We start from the raw sequence: 11225 nt of genomic DNA on the forward strand, positions 1-11225 counted from the left end.
TAGACTCTAGGAAGCGTCTTTCAAGACATTTCCACTCCACTCTCCTAGAGGTCTCAAGACTCAAGAGAAATGTTCTCACGTGCCTTCTCAAGATCAACAACAAAAGCTTTCCTACTATTGGAGAATGTCTTTTCTCAAGTTTTATGGAGGAAGTAAGAGGTATTGGACTACGCAAGCTAGATAGAAATTAAAGTAATACTACTGTTTGGTCATTGCATATCACATTTCAAACTTTAGAACCATTTCAAATTGAGTTGGGATTGCCTTATGCTTAATGCACTTCAAGACCAGTTTTGACAGGACTCAGAGAGGGGAAAATGGAATTACGCTGTTACATTTTCTTTTGGTGGAATGAAGCTATTACTGGTGCAATAGTGCTAAATCGTATTAGAATTGCAGAGTACCAATCAAAGTCATATGATGCATAGCAACATAGTTATTTCCAATCAAATATATCTTGGATCCAAAAATGTAGGTGTTGTCCAAAATCATATAGGCAGTTGGCAACTGTCCCTAAGAGCATTAGGTGTTTCCTTACTATTCTCCTTTCACCTCTGCGCCTGTACATCATAATGTAAAAATGCGGCATCTAGAGACTTAAGCATAGGGTGAACAAGCAGAGAAACTTGATGTTGAAATTCAAACTGTACAGATTCCTTTACCCCTTGTAGCTTGGGATATATCTCAGACATTGCGTCCTTTAATCTGTTCACCTTGGTGGAGAGGTATGTTGTTGGAATTGGATAAGATGACCAGAAGTGCTTTAGTAATTCCGAGTTCGGCAGTCTGTCAAGGACACTTTCCTGAGGGCTTTTGCCAATGTGATACTTGGCACTTGAGTGATGCTGAATCAATCCATTTAGAACCTTAAGCGCGTACCAGACCTATCAACGGGATCACTAAATTTATTCTCTTTCATCTCCCAAATAACAGTTTTTAACGAACCAAATGATTTCTGAGTACCCAACCCGAGATTGATTGGTTTTGTGCCAATCTCTGCATCTCCCAAAGTTCTGAGAGAGTTAGCTTGCTGAGAATCAAAATACTGTTGGAGATCCTTAATACAAAGAGGTGCAGAACGAAGGTTATGAGGATATTGTAGATCTTCGATCTCAGTCAAACGGTAAACCTCTCCAACCTCGTTCAAGGTGCATTCACATTGGATTCATCCAGCTCAGCCTGTTTGGACCTAGAAAATGCTTCTGCTAATGTCGAAGTGTCCCTTAATGTTCTTCCTTCGAGTACAACTGCTGCATGTTGGTTAAGATTTTGAAAGAGTGTTCATCATACGCTAAGTCAATAGCTTCTTTACGTTCATCACAAAGAATTTTATGATCCTGAAGATGCATGTAATCATCACCTTCTTCAGCTTCCATGTCTAAGGTTCCATGTCTAAGGCCAATATTTCATCAAGCTTAAAAAGAAGACCAATCACCTCATCATCATCAGCTGCAGCTGCAGTTACAGCAGCAACAACATATTTTTGCCTGTACAGAAATTCTGCATTACAATAGTTTGTCCAAAATTCAATTTCTGACATCTTATTGGGGACAAGTTTCCTGTATGCCAAATGGACAGCTGGTTTTTCAGCAAATATCTGATGAATGGTTTCCACGGTCAAGTTAACTGTGACTTGGTTGCTCCCACCAGTGGTCGGTAGTTTGTCATCTGCAACTTCAAGCATAGCACTTCTATATCCCCCTTGGATGATAGCAGGATCTAGTGTCAGATTTAGAAGGGCTGCCTTCTTGCTAACTAGATGCTGTTTAATTGATTCTACCCCAACGTTAAGCTTTACAGAAGTAGGATCATCAGGTGCAAACATAAATCTGTCTCCGTTCATTATCAGCACTCCCTGAACGCCAGGATCCTTCACTGAGTTCTTATACTTAACCCGCATAACAACTCGGGAGCTGTCATTTCTTTCTTCTTATGGACCAAAAAGGAGCAAGATGTGTTGGACCTAACAACAAGCAAGCGAAAATGTAAGAGCTCATGAGAATTAACTGTATTTTTCCCTAAAACAAAGTAACTAAACTCTTGAGTTGAAGAATTTGAACATCGAAGTCGATGAAGCTTTAACCAGTTCCTACCTAAAAGCAAGAAAATAAGTGACCAATTCAAATACGATAGCAAATGAGCTGCAAACAATTCCATGATCACTAACCAACCAAGGTTGACCAAATAATACCTCAGACGTCGATAACTGCGATCAGAGGATTGAAGCAATGACCCCAGTGACGATGATTAATGATTGGAACCGATATAAATAAATTGTAAAACCCATTCCCACCACTCATTACTCATTAGAGACAACATTGACCTAATCCAATCTACCAGTAAAAATCGAGTGAAATGATAATGACAAATGAACACACCCATTGCATTGTTCATATTGATAATTCTTCTATATAATTCGGTTAATTTATTTAATAAAACTAGGGACACAAGATAAGATAAAAAAAACCACGAAACAGTGTAATTACTTGGGCATCAAGTTTTTAGCCTAAATATCCCCCAAGATTTTTGGGATACGCCCACAACAACAGCATCATCATCAACATCTTCCCAACAATAAAGATGGTTTGTTTGCATCTAAAACCAACAAACCCAAAGAAACAAGAGCTCAAATCGGTGGTTCAAAATATTTGTTTGAAATCTTACATGTCAATGGTAAGTAGTTTTGGTAACCTCTAGAATTTATTATTATTATTTTTTATTCATCTAATCCCATGGCTACTATGTACTCTAATCAATCAGTTTTTTGGTGATAAATACTGATTGGTTATGATGAACTAGCATTTGAAATGATTAAGAGTGCACATCACCTGGTAATCTTAAATACTTATATATATGGCTATGAACTCATGATCAGCTAGCAGATCTTGGAGCCGTTTTTTTTTTATTCATCTAATCCCATAGCTAATATGCACTCTAATCAATCATATATTTGGTGACAAAAACTTGTACACTTTTCATAACAACTTTCAGTTGGGAAGGTGGTTTCAAGTCGAAACTAACAGGTAGTTTCAATTATAATGACTAATCATCACTTTCAATCAGAAATTGTTGACGTGCCGGAGTGGTTATCGGGCATGACTAGAAATCATGTGGGCTTTGCCCGCGCAGGTTCGAATCCTGCCGTCCACGCTTTCCACTCTAAAAAAAAATTTCACAAGGAATAAATTTTTTTTTTTTTTTTTTTATTACCTGCCAGGTGTAAGGCAGTTATAATTACCACCCCTCCTTATCTCCAAAATTCTCCATGTAAAAAAACATTCCCGAATAAAGTAGTTTGTGACCAAATAACTAGTTTTTTTTTTATAAGAAAAAGACACAGCGTCAATTTAGCCTTTTTTACCGTACCTGATCTAGCGGCATAGATGGAGACAGGGGGGTGGAGGGGGCACTCACCCCCTCACAAGGAATAAATTTGATTTTTTTTTTTATTTTTATTACCTGCCAGGTGTAAGGCAGTTATAATTACCACCCCTCCTTATCTCCAAAATTCTCCATGTAAAAAAACATTCCCGAATAAAGTAATTTGTGTCCAAATAACTAGTTTTTTTTTATAAGAAAAAGACACAGCGTCAATTTAGCCTTTTTAAAGTACCGTACCTAATCTAGCGGCATAGATGGAGACAGGGGGTGGAGGGGGCAGTCGCCCCCCCCCCTAAGGTTTTGAAGAACCATTATGTTTTATGTATTATCAGTATGAATTTTTTTGAATACGTATAAGTTCACTCCCCTCAAAATAAGTTTAAATATTTTACTACCGCCCTCTCAAAATTTTTGACTAGGTTTTTAAAACGTGAAGCCACAACATTGTCTTCTTATAATAGGTGTAGGAGCGCCATATCAAACCCAAGTATTTTATCATTAATCTACTCAAGATTCCCTTACCAATGGGCATCATTTTTGAGTTGAAATTTTCATGGGTACAATTGATTCACAGCTGCAAGAATTAAATCACATGTTTAAGGAGGGTGTAATGAGATTGTTTGTTCTTAGTTCGGCTTTAGATCCCAGGAACAATTATAGATCATTCAAAATTAATGATATTTGCGAGCTTGCAAATAATTATTATCCGATGGATTTCACTGAGTAAGAAAATCTCAAATGACATTCTCATACACTCTGAGTTTCAAAATTTGTCACCCATTTTCAAGTTGTGTTAAGTTTTGGTAGAAACAGAAAAGTCAACAATTTATCATCTTATAGATCTGATTCGTCTTATGTTGACTTTACCTGTTTCAACTGCTACATCGAAATGTGTATTTTCAGCGATGAGGATTGTAAAGACCAGAATACGTAATAGGATGAAAAATGATTATCTAACAAATTATTTGATTGTGTTTATTGAGAAAGATATTGCTAGACAATTTAATAAAGATTCTACATTATATGCTTTTGATGTCTTGAAGAAAACTCGGCGAAAGCGGCTTCAAATGCCTGACTTGGCTACTTGAGCTCCTTGTTCGATCTTTTTGTATAGGAGGATATAGGCTAACAAACCAATAGCTTCTTTTTGTTTGTAAATGTGGTATGTGGATACAAGTGATCATGATTAATTGTATATCCTCTTTGATTTTGCAATCATACTTTTTGATGACAGATATATGTATGTAGAAACTGTCATTCCAATTGTGGTGTTGTTTCCATTACTTTAGACAGTGTATAAGTCATTTTATGGTTAATTTATATGTACAATATATAATTTATATGTTGGACTATAGTGTAGCGTGAGTGAATTTGTAGTAGAAGAATGAAAAAAATATAAGTGGTGAATTTGGGTTAACTAGTATTACCATATCCCCCTCCCGGCCCCTAGATGAGCCAATTAGGATTTTTTTTTTTTTTACCGGGAAAGACTCTAATTCATCTAGGGGATCCTAATTGGCTCATCTTGGGGGATGTGGTAATTTTTGTTTTCCGGCCTTGATGTGGTGATGACCATAGTTGTTATACTTACTTAGAAACCATCCGATCGGATATGCCAATTCAATGATTTGGCTTAGTTTTTTGGAGATAAAAGAGCTGAGAGTGCACGTAATATATGGAATAGAACTCTTAAAACAGTCTATATAAGTGACTGTGGGGAGCTTAAAGTGGCCAAGCTTTTGCTTTCTCCTAGCCTGCGTTGGTTGTTTCTTTCCGAGATCTATAGAGTGTGTTCATAATTTGAATGTTTTACTTCATTTACTAATACGTTTTGTTATCCCTTGTTAATTACATAGTTAAAGTGGTAAACACGCTTCATGCTATTTCATTTTCTGAAATAGTATAAGAACTTCCCCTAGGTCAGATTTCTGGCTCCGTCCGGCCGTCTTGTATTTTGATTGTGAATATACACTAGCCCCTAGATCAGATTCCTGGCTCCGTCCTTTCTAGCGGGATAGAATCGCACGTAATCCGTGAGCATAGCGAATTCTTGAGGTCGCTTTTTTTAAGTCACATAAAAAACCACTTGCTACGTGTCAACCTCTCCTGTGTCTGACCGTACCCCCAAATAACACTTCTTTTTTGTCTGTCCGTACCCCCCCTCTTTTCTTATTTTCCCCTATCATCGCCTCCCAATCGTCTCTCTATTCTCGCTCTCGGATTCGCCTAAAAATCTGCAAGTTGGAAATGGTTTTACATATGGTGTGACGCAGGTATTCAATCCTCCAATTTTTCCTCTATTATCGCTCTCAGTTAGATTCGCTCTCTCTCCATTTTCAGTAGGTAAGAGATTTAAGTATATTCGTTCTCTCTATCTATTTTCCGGTAATCAGTATATTCGTTCTCTCTCTCTATTTTCCGGTAATCAGTATATTCGTTCTCTCTCTCTATTTTCCGGTGGCAAACGTAAGATTTCAATGTTTCATTAGGTGTTACATTTTTTTTGTGAAAACAAAATAGTGTTAAACTTAGGGCCAGTTCTTTATTTATCTCTCCTTAGAATTCACATTCGGTTATATGTTGTTTCAATTCTCAAAAGAGATTAGAAACGTATGTTTCTAGGATACCTAACTCGTTCTCATTTAAAACGGTTTTCTTATATGCAGTTTGTAATTCATAATGCTTTCTTTTAGTGAACTTAGATGGAATCACAGACTTTTAATCTGCTTTGCTGGAAAATTGCAGAGTCCCAAAGTTGAGGCCTTCATTTTCAGAGATCATGGTAGCACTATTTTCCGGTAATTAATATTTACATTGAAAACCCCAAAAAATCATTTTGTTGAGCCGGTCCCCAGTGTAACCATTTGTACGCTTTTAAATGGTGATAATCTGCTTACACTGATTTCAGTTGTCTTCTTTTTTCAGGGTCCACTGATTAATGAAGCTGCCATACAAAAGGTTAGTTCTGTTTAAACTTTGGTTTTGAACCTTCTTCCCATCCCTATTTTAACGGTACATATTTCGAAACTGTTTTCGTATTTTTTATTCCTTAATCGCTGTAGGTTTTGAAGGATCTCTATTTCGATTTTTTCCTGTTTACATTACAGTTCCAATCAATGAATGCTGTTGTTTTATTCTAGATTTTCACCCCAAAAAATTAATTTTTAAATGGAAAAGGTATCATATTCTGCCGCCTTTTCTTAGATTACTTATTTGTTTATTTCAATTGTGCCTTCGACCTTAATACGTTAATACTAATGAGTGTTTCAAGTCGTGTTGCTTCTTTTCTTTGATTTACAGTTGGCATCACTCGTTCTGTTACACCTTGCTCGATCTGTTTTTTATATACCACTAATTTTCAATAACTCCCCATAATGGTAAACTGGAGAGAGATTGTTGCTATTAGATTAGATGTATGTGTTTTGTGTGTGAACTGTGAAGTACCTAGGCTTCTTGTTCTTGGTATCATTCTTCTTCAATCATTGATGAAATTTCAAAATTTGGTTGCTTTCATTGCTTTTTCCTTCCTCTGCCTATTTTCCATGTGTATTTCTTTATATATATATATCATTCATGCATGTTCTACCATGTCATGTCCCAATAACCCAATAGAAATGATGTAAGTAGACTTACGGCTAGTGGGTTACACCACTAGTGTCGGTATCGAAATCCCCAACCACATCACCAACTAGAGATCCATTAGCGTTTACAATTACGGGGAGGTTTGAAGATGTGGATACAATAAACAAGGCCAAAGATATTAAAATCACCTTACTTCTCAATTGGAACCACAGAAAGGCATTTAGTAACTTCATGCTACAATTTTGCACCTTGGCTTCCTAAAACTACAGTTTCATTGTAAGCTCTCAAGGGCAACAAAGAATCGACCGACATCATCCGTGAGAGATAGAAACGAACACCAAGTTTTCTTGAAAGAAAAAATACACTTTATAGAATCAAAGAGATTGAATTAGAACTCGAAATAAACTCTTTTGTAAGAAGCTTTATGAAATGTTTATGATACGTCACAAACATGTTTATCATGTGTCACAGAAAAAGTTTATAGTATCTCAGATATTCGTAGAAGTTTAACAAACAAAGTTAGTTTATGAGCTCACCATCAACATTGATACAAGAAAATACGATTATGTTTTTTAGAAATCTCTTATTAAGTTCAGTCATAGCAGATGTACAAAACTTGTGATACAGGCTCCATTTCATTCAATAGGCGAATATCCATAATCACATAATTATTCAATTTTCTATCCGAGGTACAAGTCGAGATCATTAGACTTGAACAACACTAGGCAAAGTCACACATCGTAAGAGTAGATAATTAGAAACTAAAAGTACATGGAATCCGCGGTAAATAATGATAAAATATTACATTTGGTCCTACGAAAAAGTAGGCAATAGTCATGCTTGTTCATATATCAAGGAAATTTAATATCAGTAGGCATACTAATATCATTTTTCATCAAAATCACATACAGTATTCAAACAAATTAAGACTACATACCAACTTAGAAATCGAGTGAACGAGGGTGACTCGACCAAGTGTGGCAAAACACAATTCAGTAATATTTATCAAAGGAGTTATGACAAATATCCAATATAATACTATAGTGGATGAAAAACGATATGAATTTTAAAGGTATTACCCGCACATTGCAGAGACATAGTCCAGAACAAAGCTTTAAGCAAACTTAACTAAAGAGGAAGGACTCTTTCTCAGTTTGATCCTATGTTCCATGAGTTCACCTGATTTTGTTAGCGCTGAATGCAAGCTTACAACCAGGCACCAGCACACATGCTAATCAGAAAAGACAAAGTTGACACAAACCCGCAGAGATAGTTAAGAAATTTACCTTATCAGTAGGCCCTCATCCGTTTTCTACACAGGTAAACAAAAGCAGATTAAACATACAAAAGTGACAATTTAAACAAGAATATAAGACATGAGCATATTCTTTTTTTGGCAGGTGCATAATTTTTCAACTCAATGGTAAATCATGCACAAAATCAGATCTAGCCTCCGGTACTCCCAAATCCGACTACATTTAAGATCCAGTATTTATGTGGAAGGATACCTCAAGCACAAGAAACTGAAATGTGAGATGACCCCTCAGGCAGCACCACTCATAGTTGAAAACACGATCCCTAAGACAATCACATATAAAAACTCAGTTACAAATATAAAGAAATCTCATTAATTTTAACATGCGATCAAGCACAATATGATATGAATGTTGTTGCTAATTAGCTTCTCAATCAAATTTACTTGAACATCACATTTATTATGTGTACTTCCTCTGCATATTTTCCAAGTGTATTTCTTTATATATATCATTCATGCATTTTCTACCATGTCATGTCCCAATAACCCAATAGAAGGGATGTAAGTAGACTTACGGCTAGTGGGTTACACCACTACTGTCGGTGTCGAAAGCCCCAACCACATTACCAACTAGAGATCCATTAGCGTTTAAACTTACGGGGAGGTTTGAAGATGTGGAACCAAGCCTTACTAGATGCATTCAGTATAATCTACATAGACAGATAAATTTTTCTCGTATTCTAATTGAACTATTTTATTTCTATAGGAGGGAGTGGAGAACTTGATAATGAATACCAAAGTGCCTAATAAAAGCCTATTGGAAATCATTAACAATGATTGGAATAGTGGTGATTGGATCAATTGGAGGCAAAAGAGTGGTATGGGAAACACACTAACTTTAGCTAAACTCGAAATCAATTGGATTTTCATAGAAGCACTTGTTAGATGTTGGGAGCCAAATGACATGGTTTTCAAATTTGGCCCTCATCAACTTTGTCCTACACTAGAAGAATGTTCTCATCTTCTTGGCATGTCTCTTTAAGGAAGCCCTGCTTTTCCCCACCTAAAAGATAGCTATATAAAGGAACTTGTCGATTTCCTGCGTATCTCCAAAAAAACTCTTGAAAAAGAAACAAATGGTCAAGTGAAAACTTGCTCTCTTGATTTTCTTATCGCTAGACACTTGAATGTTGGTGATCCAAACGATATAAAAAATTCGTTAGGGCGTGCAAATTCAATAGACTTAGCAATTGTGGGACATGTTCTTCTTCCGAATAACACAAACAAAATTGATGCCTCTTTATGCAAAATTATTCAAGAAGTTAGAACTGGGAGCGTTACTATCGTACCAATGATATTAGCAGAACTTCTTATAGGTTTGACCAATTGTGTCATAAATAGACATAACAAGCTTTCAGGATGCATTCCACTTCTTCAAGTTTGGGCATATGAGCACTTATCAAATTCCTTGGTGAAAATGAAAAGTGTTGGAGATAGCAGATATAATCTTGTCAAAACAAGCATTAGCAAGCATCCTTATACAATTCCTAAGGATGCTAATGCATGGTACACCAGCTTAAATTCTTTGAAGACGGAGGACATCAAGTGGAAATGTGATTGGCTCTTGTGTCATAGAGATATTTATCTACATATTCAAGGTCGACAAAGTATTGTACTTGTCGGCCTTCATGGTTTCACTCCGTATGTGCCACTTCGAGTACTATGCTAGTTTGGTTGTGTTCCATTCAATCCAACCACCGCTGATCTTGAAAATGACCGTGTTGATTTTACTTCTTACTCCATCAAAAAAGAAATTATATATGTCAACACATGGGACCAGAGTCGTCAATCGGTTTTTTCGTTTCTTCAAAACAATACCTCTGCCATAAGTGAAGTAAATCACCTTGCTCCAAAGCGTAGCAGAGAATTTGATGGAGATCAAGAAAACCCAAATAACAAGATGTCTACTTGTAATAATGCAAGAAAAGAGGGGATTTAATCTTTGTCATGATCGCATTATACACCAACCTCCACCAATGCATGTAAGTCCAATATTTTAAATTATATTGTTTTATTTATTTGGCAATGTATTTTATTTATTTGGAAATGTATTTTAACTTTAAATTAGTGAACAAATTTATCCAAAACGAATAACAATAAATTAGATACAACTTTACTCTATCATTTTCAAACAATTCCAAGACAAAAAACAATATTTATTACCCTTTACTCACTGTGCAATATTTGACGTATTCGGTGTTACCCTTTACTCTTGCCAAATATGATTAGTTGTATGCTTCTGTCCTAGGACAACACATTTATTAATGGTACTTCCTTTGCGCTATTTTCCATGTGTATTTCTTTATATATATCATTCATGCATATTCTACCATGTCATGTCCCAATAACCCAATAGAAGGGATGCAAGTTGGCTTACGGTTAGTGGGTTAAACCACTGGTGTCGGTGTCGAAAGCCCCAACCACATCACCAACTTAAGATCCATTAGCGTTTACACATTTGGGGAGGTTTGAAGATGTGGAACCAAGCCTTATTAGATGAATAAACCAATTATCTATATGTTTAAATCATGATTGAGAATTTTTGTTTGTTTATGTCAACTGCATGTAAGTTCAATTTTAAATTTGAAAGTGTATTTATGCTTTAATTTTGTTAGAAATATTATCCAAAAGGAATAACAAGAAATAAGATACAACTTTACATTAGCATTTCCAAACAATTCAACATATAAAAGCAACCAAATCGTTATGTAGATTTACTTTATTGAATATCTATATTCCCATGTAGCTAACCATTTTCTTATGTTTTTACAGCTACACATTTTTGGTTCTAGGTATTTCTGTTATTGTGGAAAATATTGAAAAAAGGAAGCGATATGTTTTCATTCAGATTTGTGGTATTCCTAATCCTACAACTAATATTTTCTTGGCCTCTAACTACCCGTTGTCATTACAATATATTTCCAAAGCTAACCACTATTTGTTTTGT

At 35.8% G+C, this 11225-nt stretch overlaps 1 long non-coding RNA gene, 1 other non-coding gene and 1 pseudogene across 2 annotated transcripts; 2 read left to right on the plus strand and 1 right to left on the minus strand.

Annotated features, from left to right (window-relative positions):
* Positions 1–318: 318 nt before the first annotated feature.
* LOC147494304 (general transcription and DNA repair factor IIH subunit TFB1-1 pseudogene) lies at positions 319–2350 on the minus strand (annotated as a pseudogene).
* Positions 2351–3068: 718 nt separating this feature from the next.
* Positions 3069–3150, plus strand: TRNAS-AGA (transfer RNA serine (anticodon AGA)). The gene has a single exon. It is a non-coding gene; the product is annotated as a tRNA-Ser (tRNA).
* A 2650-nt stretch (positions 3151–5800) lies between these two features.
* Positions 5801–11110, plus strand: LOC147494306 (uncharacterized). The gene is made up of 3 exons (XR_015198678.1): positions 5801–6179; positions 6307–6339; positions 11051–11110. It is a non-coding gene; the product is annotated as an uncharacterized LOC147494306 (long non-coding RNA).
* Positions 11111–11225: the final 115 nt, after the last annotated feature.

The sequence above is a fragment of the Coptis chinensis genome, chromosome 6, assembly GCF_015680905.1.
Source record: "Coptis chinensis isolate HL-2020 chromosome 6, ASM1568090v1, whole genome shotgun sequence".
In the NCBI taxonomy this organism is placed as follows: Eukaryota; Viridiplantae; Streptophyta; class Magnoliopsida; order Ranunculales; family Ranunculaceae; genus Coptis; species Coptis chinensis.